Source organism: Cibotium barometz, chromosome 14 (genome assembly GCF_041138505.1).
Source record: "Cibotium barometz isolate CiBa-2024 chromosome 14, ASM4113850v1, whole genome shotgun sequence".
NCBI lineage: Eukaryota > Viridiplantae > Streptophyta > Polypodiopsida > Cyatheales > Cibotiaceae > Cibotium > Cibotium barometz.
Genome location: NC_141059.1, coordinates 9,710,035 through 9,728,667, shown reverse-complemented (window position 1 = coordinate 9,728,667; position 18,633 = coordinate 9,710,035).

Below are 18,633 nucleotides of genomic sequence, written 5' to 3'. Positions count from 1 at the left end.
CTTCAACTACTTTGGTCCTTAATTCCTTTTGAAACTCAACCTACAAAATTTTGGGAAAATCATTGCATACCATACTTTCTAATCCTCTCATAACAAGAAAGAGCCCAAATATATATCTACCTGGTAAACAAGCTGGGCCAAATCCTCTCTAGCCAACGGATACCATGGGGGTGAAGTCTTTGATTCAAGCTTCTTTTTGGCTTCCAAGGTTTTAGCCACATTAGCAGGTTGCTCTTGCAAATAGGATTTAATGTCACACTCACAAATATTTGCAGCATTGACCAATGTATCCTTCAAATTTGTGACTATGACTGCATGCTCATTCAAGCTTCCAAAAAAATAAAAATTTAATACAAATGCATTTAATGAGAAGGATCACATGCGCATTGTGTTTTGAGAGGAACTTACTCATTCATGCGAAGAAAGCCAGCAAGCAAGGAGACTTCACTGAGTCTAGTTGGATCAACAACAGTGCTAAAGACCCTCAAATTCCATTCTTTATCATCTTTATATTTCTCTGTAATGAGCTCCATCCAAGCCACTGTGCGATGGTTCCCCTCCCACACATAGAACATTTTATTGGAAAGAAAAGACAACCCCTTCTTGGTTCTCAACTCATTCTCAAACTCTTTATCTATAGCCTGCCACCAGTGGGCATCCCACCGGAATTGCAACACCACAAGGGGAGACAACAGAGACAATGAAAATGCCCTTCTCTGGACAGTAAGTTTCACCCTCTAAGGCTATTTTGAGTAGCGAAGTGTCGCTTCTCAAACCTCAAACCCTAGGGTATGGAAACATCCTACAAAGGGGAATGGGTGGGCACCTTGAAACATCTAAAACCCTGAATTTAGCAAATACATCTCCACCTTTCATAATTTCCACCACCTCATTTTCTCCTTCCTCTTCTTTCTCACTACACATGGACTGCATGTGCTGCTAGCAGGTTGAGACAATACTTGTTCTTTATGTCTTCTTTTAGAAACCTAGGAAGACATTAATCAAACACAAAACAAACAACATCTGAAACATAGAACTTAGAAACTGGCAAACTCAATATAAGCAACATAAAATATACCCTAGAAAAAGCATACAAACAAGAACCTGGATAGGAGAGAAATCATCGCCGCCACTCTCATCTGCTGTAGGACTAGATGCACACACTCCTTTCTCCTTGCTCGTTGGCTGAATTCTAAATCATTAGTTCACACGGAAATATCAAGAAATCAAAGCTGCAACAATTGAATGTAAAATCTTACTGTAAGAGACCCGAACTCCCTATGTTTTTTTGCTTGTTGTCTCTTTCGTGGAGGCATGATTATTCCCTAACATTTCAGAAAATTAAGATCATGGCCACAAAATGGCCATGAGGTAATCAAGATCATGGTCATTGTGGCAAGCATCCTAAACTCCTCTTCTCACTCCTAATAAATTTACCTATCATAAGATTAGTGGCAAGGGGCTAAGGTCTCATTGTCTGTGGCTTTAGCAACTTGCCACCAAGGGCAAGAAAGCCCATACGCTAGCCTTAGCAACTTGCCACCAAGGGCAAGAAACCATGCCCTTAGTATTTTGTGCTTCTATTTTGTGCTTGGCCAATGCATAAATTTGCAAGTAAAATTGAAACTAGACATTGAATATCCGCGTGGTTTTTGTTGCTAGTAAATAGATGAGGCAACCCACAATGAGTATGAACATCAAACTCTTCACTTACATCAACAAGAGAGAGATGTTGTGTCCATTAAGGCATCCACCTTCTACTCTAATGTGGTGGAGGAGGGAGCCGAGGGAGTGGATGGAGGCTAGGCTACACATGCCTCAACATCTCCGAGTTGCTCTTGCAATGTGGGGATGGTAGCCTCCCTCAGTGAGTATCCTCTGCAGCCTTCCATGCATCTTGATGCAGGCCTTTGATGATAATGAACTCATATGGAGCACAGGGAAGGCAAGAAAGCCCATACATTGGCGTATGGGCTTTCTTGCCCTTGGTGGGAAGGAGCTAAGACCCACGTACAAAACTGGACAGCCTTGTACTTCTCTAGATTCACTAATCCCTCAGCCATGCAGATCGTTAGGGGCAGATCCAGGTCTTATCTCACCACCCAAGAGTGGAGACGGAGGCCGAGATGGAAGAGCATTACTGCCTTTGAGATCTAGGATGTATGGGTCCTAGCTCCTTCCCACCAAGGGCAAGAAAGCCCATACGCTGGCGTATGGGCTTTCTTGCCCTTGGTGGGAAGGAGCTAAGACCCACACATGCTATGCAAGCCCCTACAATACACGCAAGCCCACATGTAACAGCTTCATCAAGAAGGTTTTGCCATTCGTCCCAAGAATTGGACAACAGATTGAGTTTTTGACATGGTCAGATTGATGAGTTTCTTGACGAGTGTTACTTGAGATACCAGATCAGTATGCTCATAGGCAGAGGGTAGGAAATCCCACACGGCTCAAGATGATGTGAGAGACCGAACCATCTGCACCTGCTGATGATCACCCAAGTGGAAAATGATCTTCATATGGGCCATTGGGCATGTGCTGCAGCATTTGCAGGGCCAGGAACAACCTCAGTGCCATCAACGAGTGACCATAGGTCTGTGCGCTGAAGCATCAACTCCATGCGCGCACACCATACTAGAGGTAGTTATGGCCGACCAGTTTGTCAAGATTTTAAGTACAGGTTCAGCCAGAAACAGGGACCGGGTTGGGAACATGCGCATGTGGATAAGCACCAGTCGAGGACATGTTCAAAGGTCTGATCGGAGCCAGGTGTTTGCAGGTTGGATGTATCTCACCACCTTTGAGATCTAGGATGTATGGGTCTTAGCTCCTTCCCACCAAGGGCAAGAAAGCCCATACGCTGGTGTATGGGCTTTCTTGCCCTTGGTGGGAAGGGGCTAAGACCCACACATGCTAAAATACACGCAAGCCCTCTGGCTCTCGGCTCTCGGCTCTCGGCTCTCGGCTCTTCTCTCGGCCCTCTTCACCACCCCAAGGTGTTCATGCAATCAAGAAACGCAAACAACAAGTTGAACTCCCAGCCCCTGCCTCCTCGTACTCGTAGTCACGCTACATCTTCTAACAACATAATCCCCTTAGCCCCTTGCCACCAAGGGCAAGAAAGCCCATACGCCAGCGTATGGGCTTTCTTGCCCTTGGTGGTGGCAAGGGGCTAAGGGGAGTGGGAAGGGATGGAAGGGGCCGCACCTTACCTGGAAACGGAGACTTGGCGGATGGAGAGCTGGAGACGAAGGCAAAGACCGATCCTCAAGAGCTGCTGGACGAAGAAAACGCTTGGCGGAGGCGAACGAAGAAGACGCTTGGCTTAGGCTTGGCGGAGGCGAACTAGGAAGATGCTTGGCGGAGGCTTGGCAGCTGCAGAGTTGGAGACGATAAATACATATATAAATAATACATAATATATAAATCTCTATTGGTATATATTATGTATTATTTATATATGTATTTATTTTTATTTTTATATTATGCATTCGAATGCTATGAATTGATTTTACAAGCGTATAGTGGAGATATAGTCATTAAATGCATCGTAATCATTCTTCAGTTATTTGAAAAAGACATATACTAGTGGTGCAAATATTCGGTTTTAAATGCAATCATATCTGGAAAATATCAGTACTCATATCTCGAAAAGGGAGAATGATGTTGGCCTTCTTGATATATTTTCAGACATTTGTCAATAGCTGCATCTCGCAAGCATAATGGTGCACGTCATTGATATTCTTTGTTTTGGCTCTTTGAAAATTTTATCCGTCCGTTTTGATTCAGAAGATGTTATTTTGACAGAGAGAGAGCTTCAAGAGTACTTCTCCTTAGGTACTAATAACTTATCCATGGAGAATCAAAGCAGTGTAGTGCCTAGGATCAAGCTAGCTAATGGTGTTTATGCATTTAAACTTACTGCAACAATGCCAAGGGAATGCACTGTGTCTACTTTATCTCTACATTCCAAGGATGTTGTACATGGTAGAGATGACGGTGGGCATATATTCTCATCAATACAAAATCCCTCTTTTTCTTGTTTGGGAACTCCATCAATCCTTGAACCCTGTCTATCTAGTTTAGGGACACCCATAGAAAATAAAGTTCTCAGTATCTTGTCTCTGATTAGACGATTGCATGTTAACGACACTCTTCTCAATGGTTTAATGAATGCATCTGAAGTTAGGAAAGTTGATGAACTTCCATCACAGTATGATGGGGATATTGTTTTTGAGCTCCCTGTTGCACCACAAGGTAAGCCAATGGCTGGGATGGAGCAAAGATATGATGGTCATGTGTGGGTGGAGTATAACACATGTACAAAGGAATGTTTTGATGGTGTTGTTAGGCGTAGTTCTTGTGGGGGGCATCTAAGATGTTGTAATGTGGAGTGCCCTTATTATGAGCGGACGAAGGGAAGCAATCAATCTCAATGGAAGGGAAAACTTAAACAGGTGCCCAGAATTGGGTTTTTAAGTTCTGAAACCGGCACTTTAGTTTGTCGACATTGCTCTACTTTACCGAAATGCTTGGCTGTGTGTGAGTCTTCTATTTATTATTACTACCCTACAGATAGAACTACTACAACAAGATGTGTCATACATCAAGGTAGTCACAGGCATCCAGTGGCAGTTGGGGTGTCAAAAACAAATGAGACTTTTGTGCATACTTTGGTGCAAGATAGAGCTTCCCATGACCTATATGCAAAGTGTAAAAGAGTTGAGACAGGTGTAGCTCAAGATATAATTATGGACATGCTCTTTGATGACACTGATATCACTCCTGATATGGAAGATTTGGGGGTCGAGCAGCTTCTGGAAAGAGTTACACAACTTGTACAAAGAAAAAGGTTAGGTCTAAACTTTGTTTACCTTTTTTTGAAACTCACATGTTGCAATGGTTGACTTTTGGTATTTGATTAGGATTCAGAGATCCATGGATATTGCCCGTCAAAATCGGTTCTTGGGCTCGAAGCATTACTAGATCTTAAGGAGAAAACAAATAGGCGATACCCTTTCTTTCATAGCCTCTTATTTCCAAACCAGCTGGCAAGCAATGTGGAGCCTCATGTATTTAAGATGTCCTCTATGGGTCTTGGAAGTGGGATCGACTTGGTTAATCAAATGAGGCCAGGTGGACCATTAGAGAAACAATTTGTCCACTTTGATCATGTGCACAGGACAAGTGGCTGGACCACAATGAGTGCACATGTTTATCACCCTTTTGTGAGAGAATTGCTTACAATTGCAGTAGGTGAGTTCAAGGTGGAGAATACAAATGCACAAGTTTTATTTTGGACTTTGATAAATGAAAGGTTGCAGCAATGTGGATTTGAGAGTGCAGAGTTTGCAGGTAGCTGATGAGGCACAAGCAAATTGGCTTGCAGTGCGTACTGTTTTCAATAAAGGTAAAAGGAATGTGATGATGTTCAAGGAACGCTCGTGTTCTTTTCACTGGGAAAAGAGTCTGCTGGAACATACATGAATTTGTATCAAACCACAATTTCAAGAAGAGCATAAGGATTTGTGTCGACGATGGAGAGATGCACCAAGTGAAGTGTCAGCCGCATCAGCAAAGGACAAACTTGTTACATTTTGGAGTTTGGGACATGCGCATGAGACAGAGCTACATTCATTAGAGACATGGTTATCTTGGTGGGAGGTGCGGGGATTTCACTGGGCAAAATGGGTATTGACACAAGGGGGTGGAGGTCCATTTGTGCCTACGGTTAATCTCTCAGAGTCTAAGCATGCATCCATGCGAACAGCTTTGGGAGACGCTCAACAAGTTAGCTTGTTCTCTACTTCAGCTGCTCTGCAGACCTTGCCATTTCAGTCTTGCAAAGTGCCCATTATAAGGCCTACTTGACAGGAAGACATGAGGGGTCTAGGCCGGGTTTAAATCAAATTAAGAAAAGATTTATGTCCGGAGACGAAGGGGTTCGAGCAAAAAAAAATCTTGTGGACCTTGCATCAACAGTGTTGGAGGAACAAGATATTGTTGCTCCAGATGTTCAGAGGACAGTCCTGAAAAGTGTGATGCGCAAGAGAAGAAAAATGGATGCAAAAATTATACTTGATACAGATAGTCATCTGCCAGAATATGAGAACGTTACTATTCATGTTCCAAGACCAAAAGGGGATGCTTCATGCATTCATGGGACCCTGTAGAGCGGTTCTCTCTACCGTGCAATATAGTGCTCTCATAGAGTACTACCGATCAACAAATGTGTTAAGAAACACAATGTCAATCGAGGACTCGACCCGACCCGATTAGTGCATGAAGGCTTATCCCATGAGGGAGAGCTCACATACACAAACCACCACTTGATGATTCAACCATTCAGCACCTCAATCAATCTCTCAATCCCTTAAACCCACTACACTAATCAAGAGATCAAGCAATGCATGGCAATCTCTTAATCTCATTCAAACATTGATTAAATCTTAGCTTTCCCTAGTACTGCCTGCAAACCCATAAGCGTGCATCTACTAACCCACAAGCTTAAGCAAGCATAAGCGTGCATCTACTAACCCACAAGCTTAAGCAAGCATAGAATGTAACATTCACAAACCCACAAGCTCATAGAGAGAGTCTATCCATGAATAACTCATTGCCAATGAAGTGGGCAAGAGCTTGCATCAATGGAGACTATTCACACACACACTACAAGCATGCAGCATACACAAAAGAAAGAAAGAAGCATTCAACTAATCATAGATTAATCTACTTCAATGATGCTAAAACAGATTAAGAGAATGAAGTGGAGCTATACTCATTGGAGCTTGATGCTCATTAGAGTACAATAGAGAGAGAGTTTGAGAGTTTCCATAGCTTGAGAGCTCAAGAGCTTCACTCAATAGCTTATGAGAATGGCCAAAAAACGTCCACTTTCTTTAACTAACATCTCTTTTGTAGAGATGCCACTAACCCTAACCCTAACCCTAACCCTAGGCCTCTTTCACACATGGGCGGACAACCCCATAAGTGAGCCTTGCTTAATACACTTAGAACTCTCATTTAGAACCCATATTGGCCTAAAACGATTTACATTGTACTTCGGCACAAAAATATGAAAAAATTATGTGCGTCTTCATGTTCCCATGGCTACAATCCCGCTCTCTTGCATTAATTGCTTCTGGCCTCCTTCCATAATCCGTGTTCCCGTGACTGTTCCCGTGGAACATTCCCCCCTTCCTAAATCACGCACGTCCTCGGGTGCGGTAGAAGTAAAAGCTACAAAAAACAATGGAAGACAAGTAAAGCCTTTTTTTGAAAACAGCAATAACAACCTTACACGTGAGCATGCAAGTGGAAGGCCGATTAGAGTTTTAAAGAGTGCTAAAAGAAGTGAGTAAAGACTAGTCAAAGTGAGACTAAGTGGTAGATAGTGCTATGCAAAGGCAAGTGTGCTTGTACACCACAGGTTATAACCGCAGTCTCAATGTCCTACAAGTATTTAAGTTATTCCTAAGTGGCAACCCTACTCCTAAATATAAGCAATGGTGATTGGACCTTGTTTTCTTTCTTTCTTTTTTTCTCTATCTTTTTTTTTTTTGGGTGTGTGTGTGTAAAAGATGATAAAGAGGAAGGTTCCATCCCAATGAGACCCAAGCAATGGCCAAGAGACCTCCGCCAAGAGAATCTAAAGGCCGCTAAGTATCTCAAGGGCGACAGACCCTTTTCTTTCTTTTTAACATAAGGAGTACCCCATGAAGATGAGGGCATCGGTCTCGAGGGTCCATAATGTACCCCAGAGTCCTACCAGCATCTATCAAGGCGATAGAGTCCTTGAAGGTTTTTTCTTAATCTTTTAGACGTCAGTGTTCACCCCATGGAAACCAAGGCATCGGCCCTAAGGTGCTAAGACAACCCAAGGTCCTACCAAGCATTCCACATGGCTGTAGACACGTCATGTCTCGATTCACTTGTATATATTTTTTAGGGCATGATTTTCATAAATTTTTTATTAATCATAGCACCTAGCCCATACCTAAGAGGTAGCTACCACTAGGGATAACTAATATACTTCGAGAGCATAAGAACTTGGTATACTCCGTTGGCATATATCTTACACCGTCTTCAAATAGAAATACCTTCTACTAAGTCCTCTAAGAATCTAGAAATCACTCACCACATGGTAACAACTCATTTAAAACTTAAACCAGCCAATTGTGTGTGAACATGCAAACAATATATGCAAAAGTGAAAAGCACATAAAGAACAAAAGATTATGATTTGAATACACCTGTTGTAGTGCTCATTGATGTGGCGCGTTTGTCTTGATGCATTGCTGATGTGCAGATTGCTTCTCTTTGCTCTTTGTAGGCATTGCATGTCTCCCCTCTTCCTAATTTGTGTGCATGGTAGGTGGACTATTGGGGCGTGTTTGTATGCTCTTGTGTAGCTGAGATCTCTGCAAAATGTCTTATTAACACACAAGAAAAGAAAAGAAAAGAATAAAATTTGTTATTGGTGCCAATCACCAAATATAGCCGAGGGGAAAAACCCAGTGGGAGAAAAGTGCCCTGGCTTGTTGATCTTATTGTGGAGTTGATGAGCTTACCCTTGCACTGGTGGTGGATCCGTGTCCACTTCTGCTGGGAAGATGGTATCAATCACTTTACGATGCAAGGATAACCCTATACAAAAGCCGGCCTCTGGAGAAGGTGGTAGAGGAAGAAGTGCTTCCTCGCTAAAATATGGCATTGGTTCTATGGGAAGGTTAAGCAAACAATTCCGATTTTGGAATTGCTCAATATAGGTACTCATAGTGATCCAAAATTGACATGTTGAGGCTAGGGGAAGGAGGTCTTGCAAGATAGGTGGTTGCAAGTCATTTATGCATGTATCCCTCCATTGTTGTGCTTGAACCTCCTCAGGTAATCTACGTTGATTGTGTCCTCGGTCGGGTACTCTCACATCAAGAAGGTTATGGCGTTGGGGTGTAATTCCCACAATTTGTTTCATTAAGCCCATGCCATATCGTCGAAAGTAAGAGCGGCATAGCCAACAAATGTGTGAAGCTTCTCCTAATACGAGTCATGCACACTCTTGACAATGTGGAAATGGATGATGCTGTTGATAGAATAAAGTGACAAAGTGATGCCCACAGCAATTTTCACCTAAGGGAGCATAAAAGTACCTAGAATGAGTTTGAAAAGGAGGAGCACTATAACCCCCGCGATGTTCAAGTTGAGTACTATCAGGGTCAATGCATGGTGGACATGTATCTCGCCAAGTATCCATCAAGAGGTATCTGGGCGTAGAACAATGAAATTTAGAAACTTCAAACTTTATACACTCATATCCATCATTACAATCCCTATCAAAAACAATGTAGATAAGATCATCTCAAAAAGAGCACAATCTTGTAAAGGCATAAGGAACCACATTAGTAAAAGTGAGGCTATTCAAACACTGATCTACCAAAGAGCTTCAATTGTAGTAGTAATACCTTACCTTTGGTTTTGTGTATGTCCTTTTTAAGAGGTGGGAAGGATAGCAATTGTCGAGGAATTTGAGCAAGATAAGAGGATTTAGGCAGTGAAGTGCTAGAATCTATGCTCAAAGGAGACTCATGTAAAGTTGGATCTGTCTTAGGTACACAAGTTGATGGTGGAAGTGTGTAACAAGGAGAAGTTGGGACAACTGGTGATTCAATACATGTTTGGGGAAGGTCAACACAAGGAGATTTGTAGGTGCTATCACAACCACCTATCCTATCTTGAAGAGGTTGTGTTGATTTCCTTTGCACCCTCTGATATGAAAAACCAAGAGTGGCTGTTGGAATCTTATTGATACACTCTTCTGGCTCTAGCAAACCATGGCATTTGGGAAGACAAAGTGCTGTTGCACCCTCATAATAGCCTTGTGCTTTAAGAAAATGCTTTGGGACCCAATGAGTGACAATCTAAGGCTTAGGTTTGGAAAAGATATTCTTTTTAGGAGGTTTAGCAACTCTTCTAGATGGTACAAGTTTGTACGCACCTTTGGGTAGCCAAATTGACGATTCCTTCTTGCCTGGCCTTCTTTGAGCAGTGACTAGAGTAGTTGGAACATGCCAGCCATGGCCCTCACTTGAGGACTCATCGATTATCCACATCATTTGTCTTGGAGCTTGAAGAGTAGATGTTGAAAGTGGGTTGTGTAAGGTAGAACTACCACCCTTTTGACATGATAAAACTCGTGGAGCAGCAGATCCCAAGATGCAATGAGAATCAATTTGCAATGAGAATCAATTTGCAATTTGTATTGTCTATTCTTCCAATCTAATGAACAATTGGTAACACTTAACCATGATCGACCAAGAACAACCTCTACCATTGCCTTGGACTTACTAGCCACATAAAAGGGAACTGACATCTGGTGATCCTGAATGGACATCATAATGACACATTTTCCCTCTATAGGGTTATCTTCACCTGAGAAGCTTCGTAAGTCAACAGGAATGTGCACAAGTGTTGGTTGTCCCAAAGCTACCCATGTGTCAAATGAGAGAATATTATAATCTGCACCAGAGTCAATTAAGGCAGAGACAAAGTAGGTAGTCTCATGAAGATGAAGACACACGTGAATATTGAAAGGATCGACATATTGTTCATCATCTCAGTAGCAAACTGTAAGGTCAACATAGAAGCCTTGCGACGCTCCTTGGCTTTTGCAACTCTAGCTTTAGCTTCTTCTTGAGCCTGACGTTTAAGTAGGTCATGTGCTTCTTTCCGTGTGTGGGCAGCATGCATTTGTTGAAGCATGGCTTCAGTTAATGGTTCATTGTATTTCTTGAGACGACTTCCATTAATGAAGTTAGGCATTTTCTCACCTTCTAGTGTCTCTAAACGCACTGCACCACTTGGAATAAGCTCATGAATCACAAACGGTCCTAGGCCACGTTTCTTGAGCTTTCGCTTATGCTTCTTAAGTGTGTACAAGAGCACAAGGTCCCCTTTTTTGAATCGGCCAGTTGTTACATTTCGATCATACCATTGCTTTTGTCTCTCTGGGGATGATAGGGTGCAGAACGCTTGTGAATTATTATAAATTCTTGAAGTAAAAACTCTATGACCTCATTCACAAAGTGCACACCTTGATCACTAACGATTTCAATAGGTAAGCCATAGTGTGTAAACACGTACTCATACAAGAACTTGGCTGTGGTTCTGGCATCATTTTTGACTGTAGCTTTTGCCTCTACCCATTTGGTCAAATAGTCAGTTGCGACTATAATATATTCGGCATGCGTGTGTGACGAGCTGGAGGTTTAATGGGACCGACAAAATCAATACCCCATTTGGCAAACGCACGTGTGCTTAACATAGGCCGCAATGGCATATTGTCCTTTGTGATGGGAGGTTTGGTCCTTTGACAATCCTCACAACGTTTCACATATTCTTCGGTATCCATTTTTAAGGTGCATGAGTCAAGATTTTCAAGTAGTCAGCTTCACAGACACACATGCGCAAGTTGCCATCCTTGCCCCTCTTGTAGAGTTGGCCCTCTATAAGCATATATTTGGCTGCTTCAACTTCAATAGCACACTTTCGATGTTTAGGAATTGTTCGATCAGTATGACCATGCTGAAGATAGTCCACAATATACTTACTCCAACTTGGTGTAGTTGAAATTTGGAATAATGTGACATTATGAATTGGTTGTTGAATTTGACACATGAAGCACAGTTACGAACAAATTTTTCAGCATCCGCATGCATGGTAGGCCACCATTACCCATCCTGAGTTATACGTCGCACACAAGTAGTAGTAGTTGATGCATGGATTCCACCAATACCCTCATGTGCCCATTCCAAGATCTCCTCATATTGGTCAGGGTTAGGTATAAGCCGCAACACTCCATCATTACCCTGACGATATAATCTCCCTGAGATTAACTTGAATGGTCGCCATAGGTCCACATTAGGACCCGCTAGTTGTATCTGCCCACTTGTCAAAATTTCTAAGATGGGTTCAGACCATTTAGGAGCTGTCTCTACAAGGAAAAGTGTTAAATCTAACATATCATCATCCACACCTACAGGAGCTTCTCCAGAGGTGATTCAAGACAAATGATCTGCCCTAAGATGAGTTGTTCCTTTTCGGACTGCCACTTCAAAATCAAACTCAAGAAGGATGACAAACCACCTCACAATCCTTCCAGTTGCACAAGGCTTATTCACCAAATATAGCAGTGCTTGATGGTCCACAAAAAATATAAATTTGTTTGCCAAAAGGTAATGGCGAAACGTTCACTGCACATATCATGGACAAACCTTCTCTTTCTGTTGTGGCATAATTCTTCTCAGCATTGTTCAACTGTCAACTAGCATATGAGATTGGAAAATCCTTATTATGTTCTCCCGATAGAGCCAAAATACATCCAATTGCAAAGTTTGAAGCATCAATCTGGACATGAAAGATTTGGTTCCAATCTGGTGCCCGTAAGATGGGTGCAGACACTAATGCTTGCTTCAACTTTTCAAAGGATTCCTCACAGCATATAATGGTCTGGCTAGGACAGCGTACATGTAGATGAATCGACGATAATAGCCACAATGTCCCATGAATATTTGTACCCCTTTAGGGTTGATAGGCCGAGGTAATGAGACAATGACATCAATTTTATCCATATCTGTTGAAATACCATTGCGAGAAACAATATGGCCCAAAATCTTTCCTTGTCTTACCATGAATTTGCACTTGTCAGGATTCAAGCAGATACGATAAACTTGACACTTTTGAAACACAAGTCTGAGGTGTTCTATATGATCATCACGTTCTTGTGAGTGAACACATAAATCATCCATGAAGATCTCAAGAAAAAGCCTAAGGTACTCCTTGAATACATGGCTCATTAACCGGTTGTTGCTGGTGCATTTGTTAGACCAAATGGCATAACACGATAGGCAAAGATGCCATCTTCAGTAGCAAAGGCTGTCTTGTGTTGATCCTTTGGATGAATTGACACTTGATTGTAACCGGAGAATCCATCCAAGAAACTATATGCCTTTTTCCCTGCAACACGTTCCAAAACATGATCCGTGATTGGAAGTGGGTAATGATCACGTACAATAGCTACATTTACCTTCTTGAGGTTTACACATACTCGAAGTTTTCATTTTTTCTTGGGCACCACTACAATAGGGGAGACCCATTCAGTGTGTTCAATCTCATAGATAAATTCTGCCTCTAAGAGCTTGTCTATTTCTTCTTTTATCTTTCGTGCGAAATTCTCATTATAAGTATAAGGACGTTGCTTGGAAGGCTTTGCATCCTCTCGCAATGGAATTGTATGCTGACATATGCTTGGATCAACTCCTTTGAGGTCTTTATAACTCCAAGCAAAAACATCGTGATACTCCTTTATTGTTTGAATTAATAACTTCTCCTCATCTAAGGACAAGTCTGTGGCAATCCACACATAGCGAGGCTCTTTTCCCGGCTCCGCGATATCAATTTTTTTTGCATCTTCTGGACCATCATATGAAACCCCTAGCATGCTTGGCTTTTGTCGCATGGGTTGTTGAAGAACAATCTTCCGATCTTGAAGAGTGTACTGTATGAAGTTGGGGGGAACATTGAGACCTTGTTCTTGTCCACTTGAGTCATCTCACTAACTGAAGACCATGCGGTTTTGAGCTCTCTTTTGCAATCTTGCATTAGAGTTTTTTGTTCAACCATTATCTTTGCACTTCCGACACTCTCTTTTGATTCGGTTTGAGACTTGAGTTTTTGTTTTGGTTTCTTTATTTTTTTGCGATTGTTTTTAGCTTTTCTCCTGGTTGGTATCCATCTGATCATTTTACTTGGTCTTTGATACTATCTTGTGCTTGGACATAGTATAGATATCCATTCTTTCCTGAGAAGTGAGGTGGTGGTCAAGAGTGTTCATTCTTAAACTCCTCGTCTTCTTTTTGTATTCTCACACATCGTTCCCTCTCATCTTGTTTACGGATTCTCTTATGGCTCTTACAGCATTTACGTTTAGGTCGGCTTCGAGGGATCTCTACTTGAACCTCCCTTCCTCTCAAGAGTAGGCATGCCTTTCCTAACTCTTCCTCGGGGATTATCACATCATCATCAAAATCAGAGTCCATCCGTCTTCCTTATCAGCATCATTAGCAGATTCGAGTGTTAATCCTCCCCACTGAGACTTCCTCTACATGCAGTGCTGTTGTGGATGCATCCCCATAGTACAAATGATCTAGAAGGTCACGTGGTTGTACCATTCGTATAGGAATAATGTCATATCCATCTGAGTCACAAAATTGAATTGGCTTAGGTAAAGCACATGTCGATAATGTTGCAAGGACATGACTCCATTCTAGGGGATCAATTAAGTGCTCAGGGAAGGGTTGTGGAATGTATGCCTCATCTGATACACTTCGATTACCCTTAAGTCTCTCAGTGTTGAAATCCTTACATGAGGCTCCACACATCCACAGATCTTCTCGCCCATCTGACAATGTAACTCTTGAGCCCTCAGATGAAGCAGAATCAAACTCATCTATTGGAGACCACGTTACATCACGATATGAGTGATTCTTTAGGTTGACCCTTGTGATGACAGAATCATGTCAGAGGTACAAATAATTGTATCCCCAATCTTGAATCATTTGAAATTGTTGCATGAATGGTCTACCCAATATCACTTCATAGTTTGGATGCTTTCCAAAATCCACTACTGCAAATGTGTGCTCATATTCAATCCCACATGTGGTGACCAATATGTTCTCTAGCAGCCCAATGGGATGTTCTAAGCTTCCATCTGCTAGCTGCAAGCGCATCCTTGTACTCCTAATAGCTGGTTTGCCCCACTTTTCCCAAATGGACCTTGTCACAATGCCCCACTTTTCCCAAATGGACCTTGTCACAATGCCCACTCCTGCACCACTATCAAGTATTGCAGTTGGAGCTACTTTTCGCACTTCTAATGGGAGTTGTTTTCTGTGCCCCTGGTAAAATCCACCTCAGAGAATGGAGGTGAAATAATAGAGGACATATTCTCATTAACTTTCTCATGAACTGCTGCCCAACCACATCTCATTTGCCATATCCTCGTTAGCATCAATAACTTCATCATTGCATGGGAAGGCAAGACTAGGTGGTGGCAAAATGCCTTCTTTCAATGGGGTGTCAATTGGTGCATACTTCTCACTATGAACTTGTGAGATCAGCTCACTTTTCATTTCCCAACTTGATGACACTTCTGGTATGGTTTCTAATGTTGGCTTAAGAGAGGTTGGGCCCCGAGGGATAGGTGGAGGTGGGCCCTCAAGTATTGATTGAGCTTCCCTAATGAGTTGCTGATTTACAGCTAGATTGATCTTCTCCTCCACGAGGGTTTGGGTATTCTTGAAGCTTCTTGGGTAGCTCAGATAAAGCTGCAATGCGACTTCTATGAGCATCAATGATGGCATCTAGAGTCTCGTTCACCTTATACACAAAAACAGAACCCCCAGAACTATCCTCGGTTGTACTAGCCTCATCTTGTTTAGCACTAGGCCCAAGTTGAGGTTGATGCTCCTCATGCACTTCTTGGGATGTAAAAGCTTGATCCTTCATGTTTTGTTTAGAGACTTCTTGAGAACTAGTGGATGCACTCTTAGTTTGCTTGTTGCGGTTCTTTTTCCTCCTAGTGGTCCTTTTTCTATTGGAATGTAGGGTCTTGTCCACTAGATTTGCCTTTGCATCCCTGTTTAGATATCGAGCTCTAGTGAGGCGGTGGACACTAATGACCCGCCTGGGGGATAGGCCCCGCACTTACACCACTGGCATGGTTGGTGAGATCTTGGGTGATATGCGGCCAGTGGGATGACAGGCTGTGTGACAGCCATTCTAGAGACTGGCATAGTTATAGCGCCAGCTCACTTAGTCGGGTTCACACTATAGAGAACCCGTGTATGTATTGGTTGAGTACCTCTCATATTGTGTGTACTCTTATTCTTGTATATGGTGTGTTGAGTGTTGAGTAGAGAAGAAGAAGATTTTTAGCCTCTCACCTTGTGTGTTCTCTATTAGGGTTTTGTGAGTGTGTGTGTGTGTGCTTGCAAGAGCTCAAGCTCTCTTCCCCCCTGCATCTTTTCATGGTATCAGAGCCTGGTTCGTGCTAAGGGCTGAGCTGCAAGCAAGAGAACCACAGGAAGCGGTACAAGGGTAAGAGCTGCAACTACTCTTCCCTATTGTGTTGGTGACTACACCCTTGTCGGGAGCTCTACGGGAGGCACCGGCAAACGATCTCCGATTGAGGAGCTTTCTTCGCGGGAGTGAAGCTATAGGGCAACTATACAGTCCTATGGACTACAATTTTCGGGCCGAAAACGCGTTTCGGGCGCGTCTGGACCTCCGTTTTTCAGAAAGCAGGCGATTTCAAGCACTGCGGGTAAGTCATCGATTCTCTGCAGAACTCTGTTTTAAGAACTGCAGGAAGACAGATTGACTGTGCAGACACTGTGGGTGCTGCAAAGAGGTCTACAGTTGCCATTGGGTGTATGTATGCACATTGAAGTCACTGGTTGTGACATTTGAGTACTACAGTACCGCTGTGCAGAAAATACTGCAGGTTGTGCAGAAAAACCAGAGTGCAGTTTCTGGTGAAATTGTGTGTTTGGCAAGATGTCAAATGATGGGATAACTCAGATTGTGGCTGAGAAGCTTGACAAGAATAACTTCCATGCTTGGAGGTTCAGGTTAACGAATTTCCTGATGGGAAAAGGTTATTGGGACTACATAGAAGGTGAGCATGAAGAGGCACCGGAGATACCGGATATAAATCCGACTGCTGCAGATGTGAAAGAGTTTAAAGATTGGAACCAAGGAGCCAGGAAAGTAATGTATTGGCTTTCCATTAGTATACAGGACACCATGATTGGGCACATTCAGGATGCCAAGTCCCCCAAGGAGGCGTGGGACACCTTGGTAAAGCTTTATGAAACAAATACCAAGGCTCGTAAGATACAGTTGAAGAATGAACTTCACACTGTGGAGAAAAAGAGCATGTCTGTGAATGACTATGCGCTGAAGATAAAGGGTATTGTGGAATCCCTTGCATCTATTGGTGTGTCAGTAGATGATGATGACAAGGTGGAAGTCTGTCTACGTGGTCTCGGGCCACAATACAAGGCGTTCAAGACGTCTATTCAGACTCGGGAAAACATTCCCAACTTTACAGATTTGGTGTCTATGCTGATTATCGAAGAGAAGAACTTGGGTGAAGACCAACAGTCTTCACAAAGTAAAAACATTTCAGAGCAACAGGCCTTCTACACGAGTTCAGGAAGAGGACGAGGTAGAGGAGGCCGTGGACGCGGTCAAGGAGGTGGCCGAACAGGTAATCAGAATTATGGCCAGCAGCAGCAGCAACAACAACAGTCCCAGAATCAACAACAACAACAACACACAGGTGGAAGAGGCAAATTCAGAGGCAGGGGGAGTCAAAGAGGCCGTGGAAATTGGCAAAGGCAATATAATGATACACGTGAATGCTATTATTGTGGTAAGCCTGGACATGTGCAGTCTGAATGTTATAAGAAGCAGGCTGACATGCAAAATGGAAAAGTGCAGCAAAACAACTATGCATCCTCAAGCAGAAATAATGAGGATAATGAAAGGTTGTTTGTTATGCAGCATGTTGTGAATGCCATGTCTGAAAATGTTGATGCAGCACAAAAAGATAATGTATGGTATGTGGATTCAGGCGCTTCGAACCACATGACGAGTCATGGGGAGTGGTTCAAGGAGATGAAAAACCCGGAAAGACCAGGTTTTGTAGAAACAGGGGATGACACTGCTCATCCAATTGCCCACATTGGAGATGTGCCATTGTCTATGCAGGATGGCAAAGTGAAGTACCTTGCAGACGTACTTCATGTACCGAACATAACCAAGAATCTGGTTTCAGTTGGCCAGATGATTGAGCAGGGTTTGCAGGTTCGGTTTAACCCCGATGGGTGTTATGTTGAAGATTTTAAAGACAAGTGCAGGTTGGTTGCAAAAGGCAACAGAGTGGGTAGAATGTTTACGTTGGATGTAGACATGCCTGAAATGAGTGCTGCGATGTTTGCAAATGGTTCAGGAGTTGTTGCAGACACAGACATATGGCATAAAAGAATTGGACATGTAAATGTGCAGAGATTGAAGTCTATGCAAACGAAAGGAATTGTGACAGGGCTGCCAAAATTTAAAGTGGAAGGTATGCAGAAAATATGTGAAGCATGCCAATTTGGGAAGCAAACAAAGCATGTGTTTCCACGTAACAGATATGTGAGCAGAAATGCACTAGATGTTGTGCATTCAGATGTATGGGGTCCTACGAAGACCGTGTCTATGGGAGGCTGCAGGTACTATGTCACTTTCATTGATGACCACACAAGGAAAGTGTGGGTATATTTCATGAAGAAGAAGAGTGAGGTTTTCACTCACTTTCAGAATTTCAGAGTTTTGGTTGAAAAGCAAACAGGAATATATGTCAAGTGCCTAAGGTCAGATGGAGGGGGAGAATACTTCTCCAATGAGTTCTCTGAATTTTTGAAGAAGAATGGAATTCGGAGACAGTATACATGCAGATACACTCCGCAGCAAAATGGAGTTGCTGAGCGGAAAAACAGGCACATTGCTGAGATTGCGCGGGCATTGATGG